General features: G+C 34.0%; 1 long non-coding RNA gene across 3 annotated transcripts in view; it reads left to right on the forward strand.

Annotated features, from left to right (window-relative positions):
• Window positions 1–22,697, forward strand: part of LOC105870290 (uncharacterized) — a 101,136-nt gene that overhangs the window by 21,502 nt on the left and 56,937 nt on the right. Inside the window, exon 3 of one of the 3 annotated variants that reach the window (XR_012922958.1) lies at window positions 11,690–11,986. The exons of the other annotated variants lie outside the window; for them this stretch is intronic. This is a non-coding gene — a long non-coding RNA (uncharacterized LOC105870290). Of the gene's footprint in view, window positions 1–11,689; window positions 11,987–22,697 lie in introns of those variants that run through there. 3 annotated transcript variants of the gene reach the window in all.

A 22,697-nucleotide genomic window follows, 5' to 3' on the forward strand; every position in this document is an offset into this window, starting at 1 on the left:
TTATCATGAGAAAATAAATTTCTGTTTAAGCCACCAAGTCTGTGATATTTTATTATGGAAGCTCAAACTAATGTACACATTTTATTAATTTGAAACAGAATATGATTCTGTAGCTTTGAATCATCCACAACTATATAATTATAGTCATGGAGATCATATTCCTTTATTTAATAATTGATGAGATCATTTTTACTCTTTTTATAATCATTTTAGTATCATGCTGTATTTGTTCTTTGGGAATGAAATTTCATTCCCTATTTTAAATCACTGAAATGCTTTACCTCATTGCCCCATCCAGAAAAATGAATCATGGAATGACATTGAAATTAACCAATAATGTAGGCAAAGAAGAGTTTGTGATATATAGGTGAGGGTGATAAATTGTATTAATAACTTCACTCCATCTAATCACTGCCTTTTTTATTAAAAAATAAATATATACATGTACACACATGCTCAGTCACTCAAAAGGGGAGAAGGAAAGGCAATTGGATATATGTTTTTACATGTGGGGCATTGATTTAAACAGAACAAAAACTGAAGCAGAGCATGTTTCAATTTGAAATTGAAAACATGCAATGGCACATTTAATAGTTAGGAAAGTATACTATGTCTTTCCTGAAAAATATATCTAAGTATAAAAAATGACTATAATAATCTTAAAATGAATAAAAAGTAGAATAAGGAATATATGTGGGTATTTCTCTTGCTGAAAAACTTTCAAATGAAAGTTCAATGGTTAATTAATCACTTTTCACTTATGAAATTTTATGGCTGCCATATATCTATCTTACATTTGTCAGGTGGGGAGCAGATCACATTTTAATCTGTCATATATGTGTAGATTTCTAGTTTAATGGGAACAATGAAAATAGAAGCAGAGTGAAGAAAAAGCAAGGGCAAAATATTAATATACTCAAATATACTCAAATAACAGAACAGCAGAGGATCATCTGCTTCAGTCAAACTGCTTGTAAGGAATAGGAAGTGGGAGCACAGAGTTTCCAGGGATTTGATTATCTTAGTGCTTTATTAAATACATTTTGGCCCTCACATTCATAACAAGAAAACACCAAGCTATCAAAAGAAAACCGAATCCATAATAAAGAGACTGGTACCTAGTCTTGGATTCATCTTCACTCATCTGCACAATTTTAGATGAACTGCTTTACAGGCTGAAATGCCTTCAGGTTTATAATGAAGGAAACAGACTCGATGACCTTTAATGAACTTCAGGTGCTAACAGCTGATAATATTACTTCTTTTCCACTTTTTTCTTATTTTATGCTAGTATTTCCTTTTTATAATTTCAGAGTGGAGCCTGGTGAGTGCAATGAGAAACACATTCTGAAACGTTGATAGAGTTGCTGTAGAACTGTAACCAAACAGTACAAAACTGTTGAAAAGGTCCTCAACCAATGCAATCTCAAATACATTTATAGTGCCTCTAATTTTTGTCTTTGTTCAAAATCAATTTTAAAATTTATATTTAAAAGAAAATAATCCCATTATATCAATCCAAACCTCAAGGAAAGCCAGTGATTGGCCCATCAGTTAACATTATAGTCATTAGGCATCTGTAAAAAAGTTATCAGTGTAAAAGAACATGGATAATGAGTTAACTATACTAGGGACTACATAAGTAAATTTTGGACATTTTCAAAAACATAGACACTGATAAAGAATATCATTTTGCTGTCTCTTCTTTTGTTCTCCATCCTATTGATTAAAATAAAGGATTTTAATCAAGAGAGAGGTATATTTCCTTTTACATTTAACAATTCCCTGGTTACCCTGTGGAAAATGTATAGGGTATGGGCAACAGTAAGAACAAGAAGACTAGTAAAAGCTCATCCTAACGGCATAGGAAATAAAAATGATTCTGGCTTATACAATCATGCATTGCTTAATGGTGGAGATATGTTCTGAGAAATGCATTGTTAGGTAATTTTATCATTGTGTGAACATCACAGAGTGAACTTACAGATTCTATAACCTACTACTACACACCTAGGCTATATGGTATAGCCTATTGCTTCTAGGCTTCAAACCTGTACAGCATGTTACTGTATTGAATACTGTGTTTAGCAAATACTATGTTTATATCTAAACATAAAAAAGTATAGTAGGCCGGGCGCGGTGGCTCACGCCTGTAATCCTAGCACTCTGGGAGGCCGAGGCGGGCGGATTGCTCGAGGTCAGGAGTTCAAAACCAGCCTGAGCGAGACCCCGTCTCTACCATAAAAATAGAAAGAAATTAATTGGCCAACTAATATATATATATATATAAAAATCAGCCGGGCATGGTGGCTTGTGCCTGTAGTCCCAGCTACTCGGGAGGCTGAGGCAGGAGGATCGCTTGAGCCCAGGAGTTTGAGGTTGCTGTGAGCTAGGCTGATGCCACGGCACTCACTGTAGCCTAGGCAAGAAAGCGAGACTCTGTCTCAAAAAAAAAAAAAAAGTATAGTAAAAGTATAGTATTATAATCTTATGGGACCACCATCATATATGTGATCTGTTGTTGACTGAAACATTATGTACCTCATGGCTCTACTAAGGAAAGTGGTGGAGAGAGAGTGGAAAGAGAGAGAAATGGGGACATTTAAAATGGAAGATAAATCAGGTAGTTCTTGATCAAGGCCTGGATAAGGTCAAGATGGTTAAACGAAAAGTTGTTAAAAATGACTTGGATATTTCTGGCCAGAACAAAAGCATTAATAGTGAATAGAAAAAAGGAAAGATAAAGTTCGGTTTTAACATATTAAAATAGAGATTCCACAGAAGTTCCCAAATCAAGATATTATTATACTTTGTAAGTCAAATAGAGGTTTGGGCTGGAAATAAGCATTTGGAAATTATCATATGTAGATGAGATTCAAATTTTTTTGTACAAAACATTTCTGCCATTATTTCTAGGTTCTTCATTTGTAATGTTTTCTGGAAGAGAAAAAACTAAGAAAAATGATTATAAATATTTTAGTAATATAATTTTTTCAGAAATGTTATCATAAATTCCACAATAGTATAATAATTACTATTATGGTATAGTAATTTCCACACCTTTAAAAGATTATCCATTTTGACAACTGAAATATATTTCATTTTTTCAATTTACATTTGAGATAAATTATTTTCAATTTATAATTTGATGCCTAGACAAATTATCACGAAATGCAAAAATAGGAAAATATTTTCAGACAAAAATTCAAATATTTTGCCAAATCCTTCCGCTTTTAGGAAGCTACTAGAGAATACAACCTACAATAATGAAAAGGCAAATCAAAAGATAAGAAAAATTATAGTTCATAAAATATGGATTGCAACAAAAGAAAGATTGAATAGTAAATTTGGACAATTAGATAGAAGATGCCCAGCACAATGTCCAAATAGTGGTTGTCCTTACTTTGTCTTCACTCTTTCATGAAAGGACCCTGGGACTTAAAATCTATTTATTAATCGAGTGGAAAATGGTGGAGAAACTCTTGAGGTAGCTATGAAAATTCTTAGATAAATGGAATTAATCTGAACTGGGAAAGTTAATTTTTGTATGTTTGACAGAGTTGAAATTAATTCATGGTAGAAACTGAATAAAGTTATAGTAATAAAGTAGATTTTTTTACATCCATGTTTATTGTCTAGAAAAATATATATTAGGTTTTTTACTAGTATTTTCCGGGGAAACAGAACACTACACACACACACATACACACACACACACACACACACACATATATTAAAAGAGATTTATTGTAAGGAATTGGCTCATATAATTATGGAGTCTGGGAAATCCAAAGAACTGTGAGCTGAATCAGCCAGCTTGGCTTGATACTCAGGAAAGCTGCTGATGCAGTTCCAGTCTGACAACAAGAAGGCAGAGACCCAGGATAGCTGATGTGCTGATGAGGCCTGAAGGCAGTCTGAGAGTTGGTGTTTGTGGTTCTATTCAAGCCTTCAACTGATTGGATAAGGCCCACCTGAATTATGGAGAGCAGTCTGCTTACTCGGAGATCACCAATTTAAATGTTAATTTCATCTAAAAACATCCTCCAAGTTGACACTTGAAATTAACCATCATAGGTCTTTTATCCAAATAATTGCATGGAGTGATTTCATTGTCAAAATATGGGTGATGCTAAACCTAATTCTTGAAATATGAGTAAATATTTAATAGACAGACAAAATATGTGTATATACATTGGGCAAGAGAGTGCCTAGACTGAAACGCAAAAATTTCTAGGCAGATAGACAAACATAGATCCTTCCAACTTCTAGGTTTGCGTTAGCAGCTACTTGCTAATGGTAGTAACACTTCTGAATACATTTGGGGGCCAGACTTTTATTCTGAAATTAGCCAAATCCTTTTTATCAGTCACTAGACTTAAGTGTCTGTAGGCAAAACTAACTATTCATATGCAGTAAGAATGGCTTGTCCCATCTTTCATTATCATGAAATTAATCTCCCCAGATTTGTCACACTGGAATTTCAAATCCTGAAATTGTAATCAATAATATATAAAATGCTGCTGTGCTCATAATTTCACCATCTTACATTTAGTTACAATTGAAGATGAGGCCTACTGGAAGTACATAGTCATTTTAGTAAATTTCTCTTTGCTTCTTTAGATATAATTTCCTTTGAAATCAAATACTTGTGGAAATGTTGATTACTTGAATGTCATGAGAATGAGGCACTTTTGTTGAGTGGTTCCTTTCATTTTTGTATTTCTCTCATTTTCATAGAAAATACTTTAATCTTTCCTCAGGGGGGAAAACTGTTATATAGTTAATGAGACATGCTTTAAAACTTCAAAGCACTTATCCATGTTTTCAGTGATTTTATGAAAAGTCAAATATGTTTCCTTGATGCAGAATACAGTTTGTAAGAAATAAAAAAATAGATATGCAAATAAAATGGTGGAGGGGGTTAGAGAGAGAGAGAGAGAGAGAGAGAGAAGAAATTCTGCATCCTAAGAAGCCCCTCAGAGATATCACCTTGCCATAATATAAAATAACTTATTGAGTGTTATATTTCACAAGATAGAATTAAGCCACCACCATATATGGAAAATCTTACTGATGTGGTCCCTGTCTCTTTGTCTTAGGTAATTTGGTTCAGAGAATCCATATATAAAAGCCTGCAAACTGGACAGGAAGTTTCCAGGAATTGAGATTTCTCAAGGATGTACTCAAAAGTATTAAACATTACCAGTTTGTCTTATTTTCCCTTCAGTCTCTTCTACTTTATAGTCTCCTGTGAGGCTTTAAAGTAAACATAGCTAGAAGGTCATGTTCTGAGAAAGTGAGACCTATGACAGAGACATGGAGGATTCCCCTCAACATACCCTCCCTCATACAGACATACACCTCACATACAATGCCTCTAATAGTGGGAAACTGTACTAGAAAATAGGAGGTGAGAGTCTTCAAACATGATATTGCTCCTGCCTGGAGCACTTTTCTCATCATTTCTCACTTGACTGATTATTTTCTAATCTTTCCAGTCTCAACAGAAGACCTTCAAATGGGGCTTCCTATGCTATTTTTTATAGCATTTATATGATGCTTAATTTTTTGTGTCTACTTGAATGGACCATATAGAGCTCAGATATTTTGTTAAAAATTATCTCTGTGTGGCTATTATTCTCTGTTCAGTTGTGAGAGTGTTTCTAGATGAGATTAACATTTGAATTAGTAGACTGAATGAAACAGATTGTTTTCCCAATGTGGGTGGGCCTCACTCATACAATCTGTTGAGGTCTGAACAGAGCAAAAGGTGGTGTAAGGGAGAATTTACTTTTGCTGTCAGATTGCTATAAGCTAAGACATTGTCTTCATCTGCAGTTAGGAAAGTATGCCACTGGCTCACTCTCCTGTGTCTACAGCTTGCTAAGGTAGACTGTGAGACTTCTTAGCCTCCATAATTGACTGTAAACCAATTCTTTATAATCTCTCTCTCTACATATATATTAATATGCATGCACACTTACATATAATTTGATATATATAATTATATTTTATAGATATATATAATTGCTTATTGGTTCTGGTGCTCTAGAGAACTCTGAATAATGCAACTTCCTTCTTTGATTTAAAATATTTTTGGCAAATTATATATTTGTTTGCTTACCTTTTTTATTGTCTCCCTCTGGACTTTGAAATAAATCCTCTTAAGGCAAATGCCTTGTTTTTTTTGCTCACCACTGTATACCTATCTGGTATACTACCTGGAACATAAAAGGTACCAAATAAATTAAATGAAAAAAGGTGAAATATAATTTTGTCAATATTGCACCAATTAATTAACCTTTGAACTTCTGCTTTTTCATCTGTAAAAAGAGGAAATTGCAATTTTTAAGAAATACATTTAACAAGTTTATGTGAGAATCAACTTTATAAATTGTACAACAAAGTATTTTTAAACATAAAAACTTCATAGACATACTGGGGATTTTCCAATATGGTTACATATACCAGGATATTAAATCCCAAATGTAAGCAGTACAGATTTAATATCTAAATATCACTTTCCAAGTATTTTTTTTTGTCTACCCAGTGGTTTCTTCTAATTGATTTAACAGAATTTCAATTTCTATACACACTCCCCCCCCCTTAGTTTTACCATCATTTCAAGTACAGGGTGTAGCCATAAATTAATTTGCTTTCTTGGAAAAGACTGTGGCTCAGAGAAGTCACCATCTGCTCTATATTCCCTGTCTTTAATAAATAACAAGCAGAATCCTATCCTACATGCCATGACTCTAAATTCTTCTGTTAAATCATAGGCGGAAGACATAACAAACAAAAGAGTTAATCATATTCCTTAAAAGTAAAATAGAATGGTTATAATAATTTGATTGAAATGATTCTTTGTTTACCTATTTAATAGTAGAAAACTCAGTAGTAGATATTAATTTGAATTATTTATTTTGAATAATTTGAATTTTTTAATAATTTGAAAAATTTGAATAATTTAAATTATTAATTACATGTGTTAGAATTCTAAAACAAAATAGATACTCCTTTTCTCTAATATTCTTTTGAACTCTATCAAGTGAGTTATTACCTGCTTATAGAGAGGCCCGCAGTACTATTTCAGAAATGGTAGTTTCCAACTGCAGAAATTAAGATATTTCAATAAACCATTATCTGCCTGAATTGCAACAAGGTAGTTCTTCTCTCAGCTATTTATCAGTTTGTCATTCACCTCATTTTTTGCTGTCAACATTTATCAGGCCTAAAGGATTAAACCTAAAAAAAAAAAAAAAAAAACTATCTTCATTTTATGTCTCTGGAGTGCAATTAATTGTGAGTACAACTAAGATTATCTTTATGGATAATGTTCAATAAAATTCACATATGAACTATACTCCAATTATTGTGACATGTTATTTTTATACCCAGACTTTGCTGAATTTATTTATCAGTTTCAGAAGTCTTTTGGTGGAATCTTTGGGGTTTCCTATATATAAGATCATATTGTCAGCAAAAAGCAATAGTTTGACCTTCTCTTTCCCAATTGGGGTAGGGTTGGAGTACACTTTGTTTCTTTCTCTTGCCTGATTACTCTGGCTAGGATTTCCAGGACTATGTTCAATAGAAGTGGTGACAGTGGACATCATTGTCTTGTTCCAGTTCTTAGTGGGAATGCTTTAAACTTTTCCCCACTCAACATGATTCTGTCTTTGGGCTTGTCATATATGACTTCTATATTATAATTTTGGGATATGTTTCTTCTGTGCCAAATTTATTGACAGCTTTTATAATGAAGGGCACTGAATTTTGTCGCATGCTTTCTCTGCATCTATTGAGATGATCATATAATCTTTGTTTTTGCTTCTGTACGTGTGGTAAATCACATTTATTGATTTGCATATGTTGTACCATTCTTGCATCCCTGGGATGAAGCCCACTTGATCATGGCGGATTATATTTTTTTGATTTGCTGTTGAACTCGGTTTGCTAAGATATTATTGAGGATTTTTACATTTATATTCATAAGGGATATTGGTGTGCAGTTTTCTCTTTTTGATGTATCCTTTCCTGGCTTTGGTATCAAGCTAATTGATACTTGCTTCATAGAATGAGTTGGGGAGGATTCTTTCCTTCTTGATGTTATGGAATAATTTCTGCAATATGGGTACCAACTCTTCTTTGTGAGTCTGATAAAATTTGGCTGTGAATCCATCTTGTCCAGGGCTTTTTTTTTTTGTTGGAAGATTTTTTATTGTTGCTTCAATCTCATTGCTTGTTATTCGTCTGTTTGGAATTCTATTTCTTATTGATTGAGTCTTGGGAGGTTGTGTGTTTCTAGGAGTTTGCCCATTTTCTCTGTTTTTGGGTTTATGTGCACAAAGATTTTTATAGTATTCAAGATGATATTTTGTATTTCTTTGGTATTAGTTATAATATTGCCTTTTTCATTTCTGAATGATCTTATTTGGGCCCTTTGTCTTCTGTTCCTGGTTAATCTAGCCAGAGTTCTATCACTTTTGTTTATCTTTTCAAAGAATCAATTTTTTTGTTTTTTTATCTTCTGTATTATTTTCTTGTTTTTTGATTTCATTTGGTTCTGCTCTGACCTTAGTTATTACTTTTCTTCTGCTGGTTTTGGGATTATGACCTAAAGACACATCTCAAGGAACTAGAAAAAGAAGAGTAAGTATTTCTCATGCACAGAACGTTGTTTTTTCTTTGTATGTTACCATCTGCTAAAATAATTCAGTTAAAATTCATTTTGTATTGTTGATTCATGTAGTAAATATGTTTTTAAAAACAAATGAATAAGCAAACAAGCAATTACTGACTACAATGAATGTACCAAACAGTTTGCTTATTCATGATAGGTATAAAATCTTATCATCTGAAGGTCAAAAATGCATTTGGAAGGTACAAATACCAAGAACAAGGCTGGAGCAGTTGAAAATTAAACCACATGCAAAGCCCAGTATGACATTTTAGATGTTAAATGGAATACAGTTCATTTCAGATTGGATGGCTATTGTCAATCCAGATCACTGTTTGATTTGCAATTTATATTGAGATGAAGCAGAAAGAATTTTTCAGTCTCAGCTTCTTGGCTTTTAATACAATGTTTCACAGATGTCTGACCTTTGGTTTTAATGTGATAATGTGGCTTCCCCTGAACAAAGATGTAAAACCTGATTGTCAGAACAGAAGTTGTTTTTCAAAGGAGAATTATCCCAAATTGTGTACAAAAAAAAAAGATACCATGCATATTTTTAAGTATCTAGACAGATCAAATGTAGTTGTTCCCAGGGTATTTCAAGATGGGTAAGTAAATATAAAAAAAAACAGGTTATATTAAAGCAGTAATTATTACTATTTTAAGTTAGTCACTTGAAAAAAATGTTTAATTCTCATTGGGGGGTACACTCATTCTTCATGATTGGTGTCATTTTTCTTGAAGTTTTATTGTATACATCATTGTTGCCACATGGGCTAATCACTCATTTATTTGTTTTGGTCAATGCTATTTCTATTTAGCATCATTTATCTGCATATTAAATTCTTACTAGTAACTGTTTTCACATGTTTATTGGCATCTTCTAACTCTCCATTACAGGTTACATGCTCAGTTTCATTGATATCTTTCCTAGCCTTTTCCTCATAGATTTCAAAGTAGATGACAAAAGGAAGATGGATAAAGCCAATTTCTATTATTTTGACAGCTTTTTCTCAGTTTAGAACTTACTGACATCTTCATAAATGAATGAGAAGTTTTTGGAGTATCTTTAAAATCTTAAGTAACTTTTTATTGTTGATAATGATATATTTGAACACTTGTGGTATTACTTTTTGAGTGTGGTTCAATTGTTCTTTCGTCTACATAATTACTTTTTAAAAGGTTCTGTTGGTAGATAGGAGTTGCAAGTCTTTACACTAGTTCTATTGCTGTTTATATTCATTTGCTATAAATGGAAGTTCTGCCATTGATATTTGTGTTCTCTGCTACTGTTTTATAGGTAGTTTTCTCTAACTCCATGGTTGATTATTCTTTTATTCTCTTTTTTATCTGTTCATATGTGTTTTGTCTTGGAAATAGAGGCTACTTCTTTTTCTTTTTACCCAGTAGCTATTATAAAATTTGAAAGCCAACCATCAACAAAAGGTGAGCAGGTGATACAGTTTTTCATTTTCCCTCCTCCTTCCCTGGAGGAGATGCCTCCAACTGACTCCTCCTAGAAGTCGGTACCTGCCGGTTCTCTAAGGCACTTGACCCAGCTGCCATTTCCCCACATCTCTTGACCTTGAATTGACTGCCGCCTGTGTGCCCACCTGTCTTCTCTATTTCTCAGTAGCTTCAGGCTTTTTCCTCCTGTCTGACATCTTAATTGTAGACTTCCCTTCTCTTGTACTTCGTAAATCATTTTGATCCACAAGATGTCCCAACACTTCTGCTTACATAAAATTCAATCTTTGTTTATGCTGACTTGTATGTTGTTCCCTTCCAGTATAACTCTTAATAACTCTCTATCACTTTAGAACCCAAATAATATTTTATTTGCTTATCACAGATTCTTTTGACTAGCTTTTGTCCAGAATTTACTTAAATATACAAATGAAAAATGCTCTTCCTTTTCAATAACTTCCTCCTTTGTATTCATCACCCAAACTCAAGTTTCCATATTTTCATTTAAGCATTTCATATCCTTAATGTTCTGTACTAAATTATTATCATTTTTCTCTCACTGATTGATGACACATCACCGTTTCTCATCAGCATTCATCCATCCTGTAACACTTCATCTCCATAGCTCGAGTTGGTTCACTTAATAACTAGATTCTCAGTGTAGTTTACATTCCAATTATTTCATCTCCATTTCCTTAATGTTGTGTATGTTTCACATTATTTCTCTCTGATCTTATTTCATTTTTTGCATGTATGACAGATTTCCTTACCACAGTTTTCTTCTTCTTAGATATATTTTACACTTTTATTCTTCTCTAAGGTTTTTTTTTTTCAAATTTTGTATCAATTCTGTCTTTTTATAAGAAATCCTAACCATTTGTGGTTTTTTAAGAACCTACATTTTTTATGCAGATGGAAATCATCATTATATACCTCCAAAGTACCATATAAGCATTTTTCCTCTAAATCCAACACACTATATAGAGCTATGTCATATGTGGGAGATAAAGATGCAAATAATTTAGACACTGCCCTCAGGGAGCTCATGATACACTGGGATTGCAGGATATTTCACTATATTTTGATGAGTGTTAAGATAGAGGTATGCACAGAATGCTGTGGGAATGTAGAAAAGAAGCATTTTATCCAGTCAATCGGGGGGAAAAACACCTGGTTAATTACTTAAGTTCCTTGAAGACAGAGTCTGTAAGCTCCTTGTTCACTGTTCTCTCCCCTGTCCCAGAACTTCTCTGTGCACATTGAGGGTATCTAAGATAGATTTCGTGAGTGAATGAATAATAAAATGTCATATATGTGAATTTCTGGACTGTGCTTAATATTACCAAATCACTGATAGGAAAGTAACAGGGAGTTTGGCATGATAGGTTTGTAGATGCAGGTATTTCATCCTAATAAGTTCAAAACTCATAAGTAATCACAAGCCACTAAATGATCTGACATAGGAAAATGACATGATCAGACATATTTTTTACATAAATAATTCTGACCTGCAATGTGAAAAATGTATTTGGTTTGTAGAAAAAGAGTGAGAAGGAGGATATGGGGAATACCCATAGGCAGCACGAATGGAGAAGACATATGGTGATCAAGTGGACTGGACTCAGTGGAAGCAAGTATCTGCCTCATCCTGAATGACACAATAAACTACTAGGGAGGAAAAAAAAAAAACTTCTGAATTTGTTGTTTAAATAAATGACTTTTTATGAATCAAAGAGCATTTGGCATATTCTCTAGGGGATATGCCAGATGGAGATTCTGTTTCTTCACCCCTGTACCAGACAGCCTGACTCTTCATATTTCCTTTTCATACCATGCAGTTACAAGATATGGTAATTGTAGTCAAGGTTAGGGCTGCATCTAACTGTGATATTTTTCCCTACTTACAAGTTGAGTAAAAGCTGAGATTTCACTTTCTTCTCTTTTTTGTCAGATGTAAATATCTCCAAATGCCCACCCATTGCCCAAGGCATCTTTTCTCCAAGTCCTTTCCCATTTCTCTCCAGCCATTTGATCTCACCCAACATCAGCAGCAGATTTCTATGAAGACTTTTCATTATACTCATGTCCATTAATAGAATCCTGCTAATCAATGTCAACTACTAATTTAAAATGAGATAAGTACATTCATAATTATCTACTCTAACTTAAATTTGTTTCAGATAATTTTTCTATGAATAATTATTGATAGCTATCAATTAAATGTTAATTGCCCTCCATTTTTTCTATATTTTTTATTGCTTAAATTTGGAAGGGGGTTAGAATATTATAGTATCTACTTACAGCTCTAATATGGTAAACTCTGTGTTACCGCTACTGAATGTAAGTGTAATTCTCCTCTTGCCATACAGACTCTGAGAAAACTAGTTTGTTTCTTCTTTAAAACTACAGCAAAAGGAGTGGAGTATTCATCAAAAGGAAATACCCAAATAAATATGTCATTTGTTATTAACAAACTGATGTTTGAACAATTCAGACTGTAAGAATTTACTATTAACATAACAAGAAATCTCTTTGACTGAATTTATAGGAGAAAGAAAAGTCAGTTTTACCAGTCAAAATATATTTGGATGAGAGGTCATTTCTCACTCTCTTTCCCAAGAAGGGGAAATAAAAATTTTCACAATTATTAACTGTTTAAAAATAAAAGGACATTCTTGAGATTTGCTTCTGGGAGGATGGTGACAGAATTTCAAATACTTGGAAATATAAATGTTTGCCTTTCTCAGATTTCTGTTTCCAGTGTGTTTCTTTTCAGCAAGTGAAAACAAACAAGCTTACTCTGGTAGAAAATACATGTGTTTTCTAATCAAACAGAGAGAGAAAATTGAAAGTGCTAATGAATGCCACCCATGAATGGTTATTATGATGCTATGCTATACCTACCTGAGAGAAAAAACACAAGGTATTAATAATCAGAAGAGGGAGAGAAGACAATGAATGTAAAATAGATTTCAGATTGAGATGCCACCCAGATGGTTCTAAACATGCCACAAGTGTTAGGACAGAAGAATAAATATACAAAGAAGAGGCAATTGCCTCTATATATGATATCATTATATTTACTTTACTCTGAGCAGTTTTCTTTTACCAATGTTGTCTTATTGTCCTGACTAAGCAACTCTCCTTCCCCCTTTCACCTTTAAAGGACTGTATGTTTAGACATAAGATGACATAGTCACCCTAATTATATATAATAATGTAAAAAAATAACCTGATAACTCTGGTTACACTGATAACTCTGATTTTAACCCTAAAATTTGATAGCTAGCATGAAAGATAATTATTTTGTGAACTAGAATAAAATCTTAAGCTCCCTAGCTGACTGAGTGGACCCCCTCTTAGCCAAGGGGACCCAAGAAATACCCTAAAGCTGAGTTGCTGGCCATGAAAAGGGAGTTTAGACATGCCTTACCATGCCCCTTCCCTTCTTGGAGATAATAGGACTAGGACTATACAGTGCAAAGCTTTAACCACACCTGCAGGTCCTCAAATTATTTAACAAATTACTTGAGTCTGGGTATACGTCCAGTGGCTTGTCTCTGATTAACAGACTTCCTTAACTTAAAACATTCCAAGCCTTTAGACAAAGCTTCATTTCTTTAACCAATTACAAATCAAAGACTCTTTAAACCCATCTGTAACCTGTAATTCTCCTCTTTGAGATGTCCTGCCTTTTCAGGCCAAACTAATGTATGCCTTCCAAGTATTGATTTATGAGTTTATGTGTAATTCCTGTCTCCCTGAAATGTATAAAACCAAACTGTAACACAGCTATGGTGAGACCACTTGCTCAAGGCTTCTTGGGCATGGCTCTGGGCTATAGCACTCATACTCAGCTCAGAATAAACCTCTTTAAATTATTTTACAGAGTTTGGGTTCTTTTCTGTTGACAATTTCAACAAAGATTGAAAGAGTTAAAATATGCTGTTCTGGCATATTCAAACAAAGACACTTGAAAAATAACAGGTACAAGAAGACCACTTTGACCTTTATGCTGTTTCTTGAAAGAAGATGAAATTTCCCTGTGAAAGATGTCCTTCCTGTACCTGAAAGATGTAGCATCTTATCCTCAAAGATGAGAAGTTGAAACCAAGAGAATTTTATACAGACTTTGTTAGAATAACTCTCATCTTTTAAGCCTCTCACATAATTTAGTCACATTTTCACAGTTTTACTATTCTTTGTCCAATTCAATATATAAGTAACTGACTCTAACTGCTTTTTCTGGTATTCATTTCCTTATGAGGGCTCCCATGTTATGTAAAACTTGTCTTATGTCGGTGTAATTCTTGGCCCAACAGGTACCCTAAGAGGATGGAAGTGGAGATTTTCCTCCCCACAGGCTCTTTTTAACTTCTGATTCAAACATGCTCTAGCTTTGAATACACAAAATTGTGGAAGTCAGAATTACTCTTTCCATCTCATTATGAAAGTCTTTTTCAGTATTACTCCCAAATCAGGAAGTATTGGAAAGAACATACTGGAAAACAGCGTACGTCTATAATTTTCAAGATACAGAAAGAAAGATAACGAAAATGCATTTCAAAGATCTTTTCCCTGGTCAACTCAAAGTAGAAAAATTGTGAGTTTTTTTCTATAGCACTTAAAAAAATACGTGTTTTGCTAAAACTGGGAGTTCAGTAGGCCTTTTCAGTCAGCCCTTTTCTCTCTTAAAATTTTCTCCAGTTATAATTAATACTTTCTTTAAAGTGTTGCAACCTCCTGACCAGAAGAAATGGCTTTCACTTCACAGTTCACACTCTCAGGGTTCGGACCTCTGACTTGAGTTACAACCCTTTCAGAAAGAATCAAAAAAGAACTTGCTAGTCAAAATTTTGTTTTTTTCCATACCTTCATTTAATTCTTAATACACCAAAAACAAATTCCTTTTCTTTCCTGAATTTCTGATTCTACTTCTGCAGTAGACTGACTGACATCCTAGTATTAAAGTATTAAAAATTTTAAAAAATATAATACCTTCTATTGCTTTTAATGATATTTTTCTTGATCTTCTAGATTTTTCAGTCTTTATTCCAGAAAATGTTAGATACACAAACCTCAAACTTGATCATATTAATATATATATTTTAAGACATTGCTTGTTCCTAAATCCCAATATCTACAAGTACTCCCTCTACTTCAATGCCCAATAAATACAAATCCATATTAGTTACCAGTGTCCTGCATACACACCCAGTATGATATTGATGCATGATCTGGTGCTAAAGAAACTCTTAGTCTTTTCCAATTAGATTGATTCACTTCATCTGTTGTCAAATCTATCTGGAAATACATATGCAGCCTTAAAAATATTTATGTTAAGGAGATTTCTGTAAATAATTTGGCAATTGTGTTTTCCATGTTTGCTTGTTAATTTTCATGGGCTTGGTAAGTGCAGCTAATGGCTTTTTTTAATCCATGCTTTAATATAAAATTTTATAGCTAACATTAATGAATCAGTATACAATTTAAATATTATAAAAGCCATGAACAACCATAAGCTTAACCACACAATTAATGTGATTTAAAAATATAGGCTGGGCACGGTGGCTCACGTCTGTAATCCTAGCTCTCTGGGAGACCAAGGCAGGAGGATCGCTCAACATCAGGAGTTCGAAACCAGCCTGAGCAAGAGCGAGACCCCGTCTTTACTAAAAATAGAAAGAAATTAGTGGGACAACTAAAAATATATATAGAAAAAAATTAGCCGGGCATGGTGGCGCATGCCTGTAGTCCCAGCTACTTGGGAGACTGAGACAGAAGGATTGCTTGAGCCCAGGAGTTTGAGGTTGCTGTGAGCTAGGCTGACGCCACAGCACTCTAGCCCGGGAAACAGAGTGAGACTCTGTCTGAAAAAAAAAAAAAAAAAAATATATATATATATATATATATATATATATATACATATATATATATTTCTGTGAATGTGTGTGTGTATGCATGTATATGCCTGTAGGAAGTAGAGAAAGTCAATGCTGGCTAAATAAACCGGAAACAAATATTTGGAAAGAAGTAATGAGAAAGATATGTATTCATCCTACTACTCTTATAAAAATATTTCTGTCATAGTTCCTTAATTTTGTGTACTCCGTTTCAAATAGCAAATAATATTCATTGATTGAGGCTATTTGTGAATATGAGCATTATACTGTATGTCTGATGGAGGGAGTAGGGTAATAAAATCCAAGATCAGGAAAGAGGCATATATGTAAAGTCTGAATAGTAAAACCTCAGTTTTTTCTTTGGGGAAAATACTTCTAGCATGCACACACATAGATTTACAAATCATCACAAAAGAAACATTAATGTAGCCATTTCAGAAATTGTGATGTGTTACTCATCCTAGTTTTTATTTTCTAAGTCTTTCCATGCCAATTCTAAACAAAGAACATATGTTGTCAGGATATATTATTTGTAGAGATGAGCAGAACTAGTAAGGAATCAGATACAACTTACACAGTTGAATAAAATCTTTATGATCCGAGTGATAGCAGTGCTACAAAAAATTAATATGCTTTGAGCTTCAGTGAATTAAAGGATAAATATATCAAGTTAAACTCCAAGTAGAAAATTTCATAGCAGAGAAAAATTCTTGAGCAACCAAAATTGCTATTAAATTAATGGAAATTTTATTAAAATTTTAAACTGGGTTTGTCCTCTTGGGTAAAAAAATTAGAATTTCCTTTTTAATTTTAACTCCATATTGAAGACACATCTATACAGGAATACTATATCTGAACCTTTCTCTTTTTCCAAATGTGCCAGTCTTCATCCACCTCAGGATCTTCGCACATACTAATGTTTATCTGGAACACTTCCTGACTGTTAAATGGCTGCCTCCGTTTCATTATTTAGCTCAAATAGCACCTTCTGAGGTAGGCCTGTCCTGATTACTCTATACCAGTTGAAACTGCCCCTCAGACCCCTGGATTACACCTATATTGTCTGAAATAACTGTAATGGCCTCCCTTGAGGCAATTGCCACACAAGACAATGCTGATTCTCTTCAGGACCCACCCCTATCACCCTTTTTTCCTTCTAGACCTATGACTTAGGCTTATGTCACAACAATCCCCTAAAGGTGAGGTATAAATTGTAACCCATGAGGAGGTATGTTACAGTCAAAAGGAACTTAAGTTTTCTGATTTATATTTATAGAAATTGAGGAACGTGTGGGAGTGGATAGTAAAGTACAGGATAATGGTGGAAGGAACATAAAGTTAGGTTAGGCTGAATTTACTGATAAAAGCTCCCTGAGCAGAGATCCTACATTTAATGTTACAGCTTGTGAGGATAGAGAGCTGTAACAGTTTGTTTGGTTGGCTGAAATAGACCAAAAACTGTCCCCTTTGAGCAAATTGAAAATGCTGGACCTGCCTTGGCTTAATGTAGAGGAAGATTGGCATGTTAGAATGGATTTGTCATTTAAGATATACTCATCTACACTGGAAGAGGCTAGAGGGCCTTTCACCATGACTGTGAGAAATAAATTTGTGAGGGGAAACCCAGAATCCTTGAAGAGTTCTGTGATTATTCTTCTTTGTAGGTCATGCCTTTATAATGGAATTGTTTACTGATTTGGGAAACCTAAATGCAATGGGAATGATTGGATCCTGGGTGCTGCAGTAGCCAAGTTGCGGCACTCAACTGCAAAGGCAAGGTGGGTGTGGACAGCAGAGTCAAAGTAGCAATTAGAATGATCTGACTTTTGCAGACCCATGGTGTTTAGCTAGTTGATTATGATGTTCCTGGAAGTGAAATAGAAAATGTACTAAATTCTTACTTGATCTGTATAGGCAAAAAAATGCTAAATCAAATGAACAAAGATCTAACCTGAGTCATAAAAAGAGCGAGTCACAGCCCATCAGTCAATTCCCAGACTTGAGCCAGTTTACAAACCCAAAACCCCTTGACTAAAAGGGAAGCTCATCCCTTAGAAAAAACCCAGGTACACTGCCAAAAATGTATACTGTTAATCTTTCTCTCAGTCTTCCCCAACAGAACTACACACACAAACATATTCATAACAAAATGAGAAAATACTTATGACAATGAAAGTTTTTGTTTCCATAACTGGTCATGTGGTCATAACACAATGTTTTGCAGATTCAATCAGTATTTAATAAATTCATCTACTCTCATAAATCATATTATCATAAATCAACCTCTACTTAATCTCAATGCTTCTAAAGCAGTCAAAAAGTTTGCCAACATGAAAAAGCAAGAGATAAGACATTAATGACTTTTTGTCATCCAAAATATGACTCGTCTCTTATGCAACTCCTTTGTTAGTATTCTTACCATTGGGCCTTCCAGCCTTTGTGTGTGTTACTTCACAGCTTGTGGTTAGGGAAAGTGAGAGGTTGGAAGGAAGAAGCAGTTACAAGGTTAGGAAAATAGATGAGTTTCCCTTAGAACCTTTGTCTTCTAGATTTTCTTTATTTTACATAAACCAAGTTGGCAGGCCTGCTCTGTAATTTAATGAATGTATCTTTCAGAGAGCCCTTTGAAGGCCTATTTAATCTAAGATTTTTTCCCCTTGTTTTAATATCATTAAATTTGATCTCTATTTGATAATAATGAGGAAAATAGAGAAAGACACTCAATATGATATATCAGATGCATAAATGCTTGGGATAGTCATAAGCCTTTTCTCCTATAAATAGCTTCCCAATCAGAAATACCTGCTCTACAGAGCTTTCCTAAGTTTTCTAACTTGCTCCTTTTCTTTCTTAAGAATCATAAATCTATTTAGAAAGAATATCATCAAAGAAAAAGAGTGATTCAGGAAACTTATTACAGCTTTGGGATTTGTATCACAATTCCCCAGAGAATTTATATTCCCAAGGAAGATATATGATTTCTCAACCTAAAAACCACAATTACTATGTCATGGTCATCCAAATACAATGTCCATCAGGACTGTAAACAAGTTTCCAGTAACTTTTTTCTTCTTTCTACTTTTGAAATAATCACTAGGACCTTAGGAGGAGTGCACAATACTCATATTACCTATTTTTAATAAAACGTCTGTGTGTATCTAATTGCCATTTGCTAGATATTGTCCAAACTCACTTTTGATATTGAGTGTTTTTATCTTCACTGACTTAAGAAAGAAAGAAAGAAAGAAAGAAAGAAAGAAAGAAAGAAAGAAAGAAAGAAAGAAAGAAAGAAGAAAGAAAAGTATTTGCTTGTTCCTATTATATTGCAACCGTTAGAGCAAACAGAAGGCCTTTTTGTTTCACCAATGACTGGGTAGAACTGAGGCTAATAGGAGGGTATATTGGTTTAAAGAAAATAAATAACTAAACAAAGCCACCTGGCTAATGTCAACACCAACACTAGAAACCAATTACCTTTACTCAGGATTAGTAGCTACAAAATGTGTTTTCTCTGAAGCAGCTCTTTACTAGGAAATATGAAAATTCACCTTTGTTGTCCTTCAGCCAAAATAAATAAAATCAACCACCTTCTGTAATTTTAACATTGTTATAAAAGATGCTACATGAACTCAAGTGGAACTCTGAGTGCCTTGAGAGCCGAATGAAATGCATCCCACCATCATTGCTGTTGCATCAGGGTATTGAAAAGAGTGACAGAAGGAAGAGGCGGGAGAGGCAAAAGTTCAGCAGTGTGAGGGACTCAGACACAATGGGAGGGAGAAAGAAATAAATGCTTGTAATGTCATTGAATGAACAGAAAACGAGGGCATATGAGAGGCCTGCTAAAGCTATGGTACTTCTGGAGCCAATTTGTAAGAAATACAACTTAGAATATGTGATATACAATGCAATGTCTAACCCTTTTTCCTTTTCTGCCTCAAACTTATCAAAACCTTTGACCATTTTTTCTTGTGAACATGAATCATTCCCACAATATTTGGTTGAACTATACATATTTCTCAAAGCAGTAATACAATGCTCCAATATACTTTAAACATCATGTACGTACATGGTTTGCTTATTATATTCAAGTCATTTTTAAGGGACTTATACAAAGACTGTCTTAGTGTCTATTTATAATGTATTTCCAAGGCTGAAAACAAAATTCTGTTAATACATGTGTAAATAGTCAGAAAAAGCCATGCATTATGTTTTGCAGGGTCTTCTGTTTCTAGAGATGGTTGTTGCATGAGGGCCTCTGCATTCATGAAGGAAAATTTGTAGATTTTAACTAGCTCTGTGTTATTATGTTCATGTTTTGTGAAAGAAAAACATGTTTCCATACTAAAATAAAGTATAACCCTAATCCAACCTTTAAAATTAGCATTTGGAACAGAGACAGAAACTTCTGTTGATTTCTGAGTGTTTTTGTTGTTTTTCAGTTTTAATTTCTTTTTTTTAAAGCTTTATTTAAGTATAATTGATATAAAAATTATACACATCTAATGTATACATTTTGATGAATTTGGACATATGCATACACTGGTAACCATCACCTCAACCAAGATACTCAACATATCCATCATCCCCCAGATTTTCTTTGTGTTCTTTTGTGGTAGTGGTAATTTTTTTTTTAAGAATTCAGGATGGGATGAGCATTTTGGAGGGGGAGGGCATAACTCTAACCCTTCTTAGGGAGAGGCAAAGAAATACAATGTAACCAAAATGTTAAAAAAAAATAACACTTTTTAGCAGGTGGCGGACAGGCGGGAGTGGGGAGGAGGAAAGGGGTGTATGCTTCCATAATGTGTGTGACGCACACCACCAGGGGATTGGACATATCAGGGGGAGGGAGGGGGAAGGGGCAATATTTGTAACCCTAACAATATTTGTACCTCCGTAATATGATTAAATAAAAGAAAAAAAAAGAATTCAACCTTTGAGTCTGGTACTAAGGACCTTACAACACCAATGAGAAGGTAAATGAATCAAGTCAATATGGAGGGTTAGATCTCAGTGAGATAAATGAAGTTATGGCCAACTCTCCAAGGAGCTTACAAACTAACTGTAGGTCTCCAATTTGGTTATCCCCACTCATCCACTCGTTCATTCTCAAGAGGAGATATTTGTCATTAAATGTACTAAAGTGCTGACACTTGAGCACCCAGATGATATTTTCTGTACTTTGTTCCATTACCAAGATGGGCATAGAGATTTTTCCTCCTAGTGTTTTGGTTGGTGTTTTAATTTATAAAGCTAGAGTCAATTTCTTGACTTCTTTAGTCACACATTCAGATATACAACCTAAGGTCTGTTGGATTAAACTGCTAGATTTGGTGTCTAGCTAATGTTCTCTCAGAACCAGACAAATAAAACAGATTGGTTTGTTGAAATTATTTCAAAAGATAAACAGTCATAGAATGGAAATAAACTACAGAAAGTAGAAAACTCAAGTAACTAAATCTCCTAGGAAACATTTACAGCAGATGGTAAAGTATACAGTCTCATTGTTATAAATAAATTTCAAAGATCCTCAGAGCAACTTTACAAAGTTTTACTACAATAACAAATGGCAGCCAACCTCTGTTGTGAACACTAAGTACTCTACCACCCTTTGCACCTCCTTAAATTAAGCCCATTTCTGCTTACACAGAAAATTCGTCTGTGGAAAATCACTGCTTAGAATATGCAGGCACATTAATCTGGAAGCCACAAGAGAAGCTTGCTTCGAAAAACTTCATAATACTTTCCTTGTGAGCTATTCTTTTTATGTTTTTCAAATTATAATATTACCAAGTTATTATAATGTATTTTATTCACATCCAGAGGAAAGTGAGACTCTAGTTGTTGCTGGAAACCATACATTGTCTAAATATGTGTTTGTATTCTCCCACAATGACTTTGGAATTGGAATCATACAGATGAATGAGATCCCTGCTGTCAGACCACTGGTATCAAAACCCAACCATTTACTCAATGACCATGTAAATATAGATACATTACTCAAATCCTCTAACGCTTAGCTCATTCATCTGTTAAATAGATCCACAGTTACTATATTAACTATTTGAAAGGATTAATTAATATCACAACTAAGAACAGTTCTTGACTCATAGTAATCACTATTAAGGCAATATTTATCAATGCGGGATTTTAAGCAGGTAGTACTAATTCATGCTATATGTTCAACACTTAAACACCAGGATTATAATTTCATGAAGTAAACCTTGCACTCAAATAAATTGAAATTTTAATCCTGTAATTATTTTCTGCAGTATTGGGTCATAGCATCAACAGAGAACATATTCCTAACTTAGAGATATATTTATTTGTGCAAATAATAGTAAGATCTTTCACTCAGTCCTAGTTTAAAATTCATGGTGCACAACTGAGCAGCTGTGTATTCATGGATTTTGCTTAATCTCTCTGTACCTCAGTTTCCTCATTTGAGCTTCTGTTTCTTTTTTTCTTTTCTTTTCTTTCTTTCTTTCTTTTTTTTTTTTTTTTTTGGAGAGTTTGCTCTGTTGCCTGGGCTAGAGTGCTGTGGCATCAGCCTAGCTCACAGCAACCTCAAGCTCATGGGTTTAAGCAATCCTTCTGCCTCAGCCTCCCAAGTAGCTGGGCTATAGGCATGCGGCACCATG

Source organism: Microcebus murinus, chromosome 14, assembly GCF_040939455.1.
Source record: "Microcebus murinus isolate Inina chromosome 14, M.murinus_Inina_mat1.0, whole genome shotgun sequence".
NCBI classification, from domain to species: domain Eukaryota; kingdom Metazoa; phylum Chordata; class Mammalia; order Primates; family Cheirogaleidae; genus Microcebus; species Microcebus murinus.